The sequence below is a fragment of the Trachypithecus francoisi genome, unplaced genomic scaffold (genome assembly GCF_009764315.1).
Source record: "Trachypithecus francoisi isolate TF-2019V2 unplaced genomic scaffold, Tfra_2.0 Lachesis_group3, whole genome shotgun sequence".
Classification (NCBI taxonomy): Eukaryota; Metazoa; Chordata; class Mammalia; order Primates; family Cercopithecidae; genus Trachypithecus; species Trachypithecus francoisi.
The window spans coordinates 75,199,332-75,206,968 of record NW_022681468.1 but is presented as its reverse complement, the minus strand read 5'-3'; the positions used below and the strand labels follow the sequence as shown (position 1 = coordinate 75,206,968).

The 7,637-nt window shown below is 38.4% G+C and overlaps 1 pseudogene; it reads left to right on the top strand.

The window, feature by feature from the left end:
• The first annotated feature begins 2,831 nt into the window (after positions 1–2,831).
• On the top strand, positions 2,832–3,247 carry LOC117071339 (annotated as a pseudogene).
• The last annotated feature ends 4,390 nt before the right edge of the window (positions 3,248–7,637 follow it).

Sequence of the window (7,637 nt, the reverse complement as noted above, 5' to 3'; positions counted from 1 at the left end):
TCTACTGTGCACCTTGGTGACTATAGTTAATAACAATATACTGTATACTTGAAAATTGCTAAGAGAGTAGATTTGAAGTGTTCTCACCACCAAAAAAGGTAAGTACGTTAAATAATGAGTATGTTAAATAGTGTGATTTGACCATTCCACAATATATCAAAACATCATGTTGTACATCATAAATATATACAAATTTTACTTGTCAATTTTAAAAACTAGGCCAAGAGAGCTTGCTCACCCATTTCCACCATGTGAGGACACAGCAACAAGGCACCATCTCGGGAAATGGGTCCTTGCCAGACATCACATCTGCTGGTGCCTCGATCTTCGACTTCCCAGTCTCCAGAACTGTGAGAAATAAATTTCTGTTGTTCCTAAGGTTTTTTTAAAAATGTAGTTGTGGCAGTTAAGTCTTTTCTCATTCTCTGTTGTCTAAAATATGAAAAGAAAAAGGAAACATACCTGGAATACTATTTATTCACAGGTAATTCACATAATCTCTTTTAATGACAGTTTAAAAGTTATGGGGGCTAAAAGCTGGTTTACTCTCCCAAGATAATCAGTATATAATATATCTAATATATAATAATTATATCTATTATATATAATATGATAATTATATAATTATTATATCTATTATATATAAGTTATTATATATTATATATAATTATATATGTTCAGCATGTATAATATATATCATATATAATATATATGCTGAATATTATCTGTTTGCCTCTCCAGATCTACTCTCCACCCTTTTCTGTGCCTCAGGAGGCTGACTGTATGGACTGAATCAACTGACTCTCTTAGCCTCTGGCTTCCCACTGGTTTTAGCCAACCTAAAGCACAAGCAGGGGATCAAAGCAGACAAGGTGTTACTGGCTAGTAGCTCAGCCAAAGGCTGCAACTTCTATTAGGAAGTCCTCTCCCCATAATTTTCACTCTTCAAGTGCCAGTAATTGTTTCTTCCTCTTCCCCTTTCCCTTTGGGATCAGCAGTGATGTCTCCCTGCTGGCCTGCCCCAGGGGACTGTAATATCTCTTGTGATTTCTCTGAATCCTATCTACACCTTTGCAAATAGTTTCTTTATCAAACTGTCCTTAAATTATCCATCAATTTCTTGCTTTTCTGAAAGTTTGTAACTGCAATCACCTAATGGCCTACGAGGTACTCTATGGATATCCCGTTGGACAAAACTGTCATCAATAAGGATGTCTTCAGAGACCCTGCTCTTAAACACAGGGCTGAATGAGAGGCCAAGGTCAAGTCTGAAGAGAGGTACAAGACAGGTGAGAACAAGTGGTTCTTCTAGGACCTAGATTTTACAAAGCGATTCCACAGTGTCCTAGTTCTAATATTTAAACCTACATTAGAAAATGTTTAAAAGAAAAAACTTCACCTATTAAAAAGCTTTGGGAACACTGAATTTAAAAAAAAAAAACAACTGTTCATATATTGTATACTACATTTCCCAGGCGTTTTTGTTCACAAACTTTTCCCTTTTTTAAAAAAAGCACATGGGAACTAGTGTTCCGCAGAATATAATTGAGAAAATTCTGATTTATACCAACAGAAAGAAGAGAAGAAAGATAAATGTAACACTACACAATTTCTAGGAATGCTCATATTGTTTTTATATTTGCTTTAAGCACAGCCAACCACTCACTTGAAGATAGTATGGTACACACAGTGTTGTCCTCCCACAGACATGTACATACCCTCTGCACCTGCCTTCGGTCCACTGCTAAGACCCCAGGACCCCTCTCTCTGACCTCAAAGTCATCATCCAGGTCACCAGAGATAGCTCACCACACAAATCTGTGACCATAGACATGTAGCCTTGAACTACAGCTTACACGAGCCCCACTGGACAAAGGAAAACCAACTGAAGACAAATTACCAGAGAGAAAGCATGGAAGCTACCAAATTGTTGGAACCATTTCATTTCATGGGCTGTATCTATATTCTGTCTACACCTTTGAAAACCATTTCTTTATAAACTCTCCTTAAATTTCCTCCTTTTGTGAAAGTTTATAACTACAATCACCTAATTTCCACAAGGTACTCTGTGGATATTACACAGAAAGTACTAATATTTTCTTTCTTTTTGTTATTTTAAAGACGAGGTCTCGCTTGTTGCCCAGGCTGAGGTGCAGTGGCTATTTATAGGCATGATTATAGAATACTACAGGCTCTAACTCCTGGGCTTAAGTGACCCTGTCACCTCAGCCTCTCAAGTAGCTGGGACGACAGGCACATGCCACTGCACCCACTCTGTACTAATTTTCAAATTGAAGATTTCAGAAACACTGAACTTGGAAAGACCCTGAGAGATGACTTTTTTCATTTTCAATCAGTGCTGAGTCATCTCAGATACTCAATAACCTGTTTTTTAAAAAATTTAAACCTCCAAGCAGAACATGATCCCTTTCCTCTTCTTTGCGTTTTCTTTTTATATCCTTAATAGCACCTACCACATTGATTAGTAATTGTTAGTTTAATGTTCTGTGTCTTCAAACATAATGCAAGCTCTTTCCAGGAAGAAAATGAATCATTGTTGTTAAAGCCTTAACACTTGACCAGTATGCATTTAATAAACATTTTTGAACAAACGAAAAACCTTGGCCAAATGAATAAATATTTCCTTGGTAAGTTCTTTCACTATCAATCGTATCATAAAATTTTTCTTAATACAAACTTAAATGGCATTTTGTGTATAGAAAAATCCCTAAAAGATCCTAAAGGTTATCCACTCTGGGCAGAAGTGCATTTAAAAACTAAAGCTTTTCCTTCTTTCATTTCTACTGTAGGCCCCAGTGGTTACTGTCGAAATGGGCAAGTTCATGAAACCTGGGAAAGAGGTGTTTGTCCTGGCTGGGCACTACTCCGGATGCAAAGCTGTCACATTGATGATGGCACCTCAGATCGCCCCTACAGCCATGCCCTGGTGGCTGGAATTGACCACTATCCCTGCAAAGTAAGAGCTGCCATGGGCAAGAAGATTACCAAGAGGTCAAAGATCAAGTCTTTTGTGAAAGTTTATAACTAGAGTCACCTAATGCCCACAAGGTACTCTGTGGATATCCTCTTGGACAAAACTGTCGTCAATAAGGATGTCTTCAGACACGCTGCTCTTAAACGCAAGGCTGGACAAGAGGCCAAGGTCAAGTTTGAAAAGAGGTACAAGACGGGCAAGAACAAGTGGTTCTTCCAGAAGCTGCAGTTTTAGATGTTTTGTTTCAGTCATTAAAAATTAAAAAGAAAAAAAAACTAAAGTTTTCTTGGGTTTTGTTCATTGTATTTCTTTTTAATCTTCAGAGAAGAAAATATATACAACCATCCTTGCAGATGTATTTCAATTTCACAAACTTTTAGAATTAGAAAAATTCCTCCTCCTAGCTACAGAGTCTCCATCCAAATATCTACATGGGCTTGACAAGCAAGGTAAATGTGTAAAGGAGGGTATTTTGTCATAAGGCCTAAAACTACCATCCAGTGTTCTGTGCTGCTTCGGTATCTGGTGGAATCAGGAGGGCCTTAAATGGCCTAACTGTAAGTTCCCCTGCAGCTCTGTTTCCGGAGATAAGATTCCCTAGCCAAATAACCCTCTGCATCAAGAGGACCAGGTGAGTTTCCATTCCCTATCAGACTGTGATATTATTCGAACAAGCGAATCACACCTTCCTGTTGGAACCAAGGGACACCTCACCCTTTAGATACAACAAAGCCTGGCTCCCAAAGCCCGTCCTTGTTCACTGTGTTCCTGAGTGCAAATCCAGTGTGGCCCTGTGTAGCATACAATGTCCTCCTCCTCAGGCGGTGAGTATATGTGATGAATAAACTACTGTTGATCTTACCTGTCCAGTGTTGGGCGTCAGGTGTTTGGCCATTTCCATAAACCTAGGTCAAGAATCCCTTCCTCATCGACGGAGTGACTAGGAGGCAATTAAAACAGGTACGGACCTGGTATGGGAAAAACAATTGTAGGGGAAAGAATTATAACAGTACCTGGAGCTTGTGGCTTAGAGCTAGGAAGTAGGGGGGAACCATGGAGGTCTGGACAGGACAGACCCCAATTTAAGTAAGCAGCTACTGTTCAGCATTAGTCTATTGTAGACAGGCTAGTCACAACAATACACAATATTGCCAAACATTTCAAGAGACACTGGAAATCTGGATTTTATGTCAAAATTCTCACTTTTTAAAAGTTGGAAACTTCTTCCTTCCTTTCATTTTCCCTCTCCTTTTCCCACTCTCTCTCCCTCAGCCCAACCAAAACCCATCAGGAGTGGTTTCGTGAGGTGCCAGTTTGTAACCTCTGTCCCAGAAGTTAAGCCTAGTCCCTAGAACACTACTCTGATCCCAACACTTCAACATTCTGCCATTATATCTTTTAATATCATATATACTAACATTGCTGATTCAAGTTAGATTTACTACACCCCTGAAATATAAATCTTAGCCATATTTGTCTATAAGTCCCCATTATATATTAGGGCAGTCTTATTTTTCCTCCTAGCAACAATTCACTACACTGCATTTTATTCTGACCGCATTTCACACTCCCTCAATTACTAAGTCATTTTGAATTCTAATAATATCCTTCCAGGCACTTCCAATCACACTCAGCTTATGCTGTTCCTTTCATTATATCATTCCAAACATCAAAAAATATAAAGGAATCTAGCTTAAAAATAAGACCTCTAAAACACCCGCTGTTATGTTCCTCCCAAATTGACATGACACAAATAATAATTTTCTTAATTATTTCCAGGAAATGTAATAGTGCATTTTTTCTAAATTGTCACTTTTTAAAGACTGGTAAATATGAGTTTCAGAAGAATTAATATAATTGCTATGGGGAGAAACAACAGTACTCTTTAACCATGCCAAAACATTTTAATAAGTTTGATGAATTTAAAAGCATATTTAAGGCCAGGCGCAGTGACTCACACCTGTAATTCCAGCACTTGGGAGGCCACAGCAGGAGGATTGCTTGAGCTCAGGAGTTCGAGACCAGCCTGGGCAACATGGCAGAAACTCTATGTCTACCAAAAATCCAAAAAATTATCTGGCCATGGTGGCACATGCCTGTGGTCCCAGCTATTCATTAGGCTGAGGTGGGAGGATCACTTGAGCCCAGGAGATGGAGGTTGCAGTGAGCCATGATCACACCACTGTACTCCACCCTGGGTAACACAGCAAGACCTCATCTCAAAAAAAATTTTTTTAAGAATATTTAAAAGAAATACTTTTAAAGCATATTCATTAGTTTCTTCATTCAGCACTTTTATTGAGCACCTACTCTGTGCCAGTCACTGTTTGAGAAGCTGGGAATATATTCAAAATAGAATAAAATTTCCACTGTCATTGAGTTTGCTGTCCATAATATTAGGCAGAATATAAAATCAACTTTTCCTGTTAATTAAAGTTAGATAAAAAATAGGTAAGCCAATAGACAAAATCAGAAGAGACTATGTTAAACTTAAAATAGTAGCTGGGTATGTCAAGGAGGTTATAGACTATTTATCTCTTTATTCAATATAAAATGCATGAGTTCATAATGAAATGACATAAAAATTAAAGATAGGCCGGGCGCGGTGGCTCAAGCCTGTAATCCCAGCACTTTGGGAGGCCGAGACGGGTGGATCACGAGGTCAGGAGATCGAGACCATCCTGGCTAACATGGTGAAACCCCGTCTACTAAAAAAAAATACAAAAAAAAAACTAGCCGGGCGAGGTGGCTGGCGCCTGTAGTCCCAGCTACTTGGGAGGCTGAGGCAGGAGAATGGTATAAACCTGGGAGGCGGAGCTTGCAGTGAGCTGAGATCCGGCCACTGCACTCCAGCCCGGGCAACAGAGCGAGACTCCGTCTCAAAAAAAAATAAAATAAAATAAAAAAATAAAAATTAAAGATAAACAACTCATCATTCACCTGTGAAGACTACTAGTGTACTAACTCATTATTCTGAAAATTGATAAATAAGTAGAATAACCATATAATTTGTTGTCCCAAATGGAACATTTTAAAGAGTAAAATTCAATTCAAAGTTCACACTTTACATTTGGTTGATGTATCTCTTAATTTTCTTTTAACCTATAACTTCACAAACCATTCGTATAAATTAAATAAGTTTAATGTATAACCTTATGCCAACATCATCTCTCACCTGGACTGCCACAGCTGCCTCACTCTTGATTCCTAGAATTCATTTACCACTCTACATCAAGAGTCATCTTTGTAAAAAGTACATATCAGAGGAATTAACTGGAGGATAATGGTGGTAACCTGAATTCAAACCTCTACACACATCCCCCAAAAACTAAATAAATAATAGCAACAAGGAGTACAAATAAAACAAAAATGTTACACATGCCACCAAAATCACTATGAACCAGAATATAGCAGGAATTTCAAATTACCTGAATGTAGATAAATGAAACTTGAAGTCCCACCAACGCAGCCTGTGGGTGTACAGAACAGTGACACAGAAGGCCTAAGACACTCTAACGAGAAGAGATGACAGGTGAGGACTTAAAACATAAACAAAACTACCTGCAGAAAGAGAAAGCACAACATATGTGATAAAATACCACACACAGGTCCATGACTTGGTAGCTCATGTCACCCAATAGAGGGGAAGAGCTTGAAAGTGAGTAGAACAGAGGAGGCAGAAGAGGAAATACTACATCTGTGAGACAAAGAGATAAGTAAAGAGGGAGAACAGCCCCTTGGTGAGTGGCAGTAAAGGAAAATAAGGAAGTCAGTGGCAAAAAAATTAAAGATGCTACAGAAAAAGAACAGAAACAAGACATGGCAAGACTCTCCCCACAACTACCACTACCACAATCACCATCTTACTTGGAAGAAAAATAATGTATTTTACTAAAATGAGAGAAGAGCATGCTCATGAATGAGAAACTCTGTCCAAAAAAATGCCTTGGAATAAAAATAAAATCAAACAAATTCCATACAAAGTTATCAGAAGGAAAAAAATATAGAACATATGTAATCAAAACTTTTCAGCCAGGCACAGTGGCTCATGCCTTTAATCCCAGTACTTAGGGAGGCCAAGGCCAGCCGATTACCTGAGGTCAGGAGTTCGAGACCAGCCTGGCCAACGTGGTGATACTCCACTGCTACTAAAAATACAAAAATTAGCCAGGTGTGGTGGTGGGCACCTGTAATCCCAGCTACTTGGGAGGCTGAGGCAGGAGAATCACTTGAATCTGGGAGGCAGAGGTTGCAGTGAGCCAAGATCACGCCACTGCACTCCAGCCTGGGTGACAGAACAGGACTTGGTCTCAAAAAAGGAAACAAACAAAACAAACAAAAAAACAAAATGTTTCAACTGGTAAAAATTTCTCTAAAAATGCCAACCACAAAACACAATACACTCAAACTAATTTAAATAATGTCAAACAACATTTGGAGATATTAAAAAGTCTAGAATCATAAATTTAAAACAAATAACATAAATAAGCCCAGGAAAATCTATGAGATCTATGCAAGGGGAAAATGTAATGAGAGTAGATTGGACCAAAAAAGAAAATCCAAGAAAAAGACAAAATTATCTCAGAAAGGAGGAATAAATTGCAAGGTGCCCAAGGGAAAATATATTTGGATGAACATTTAA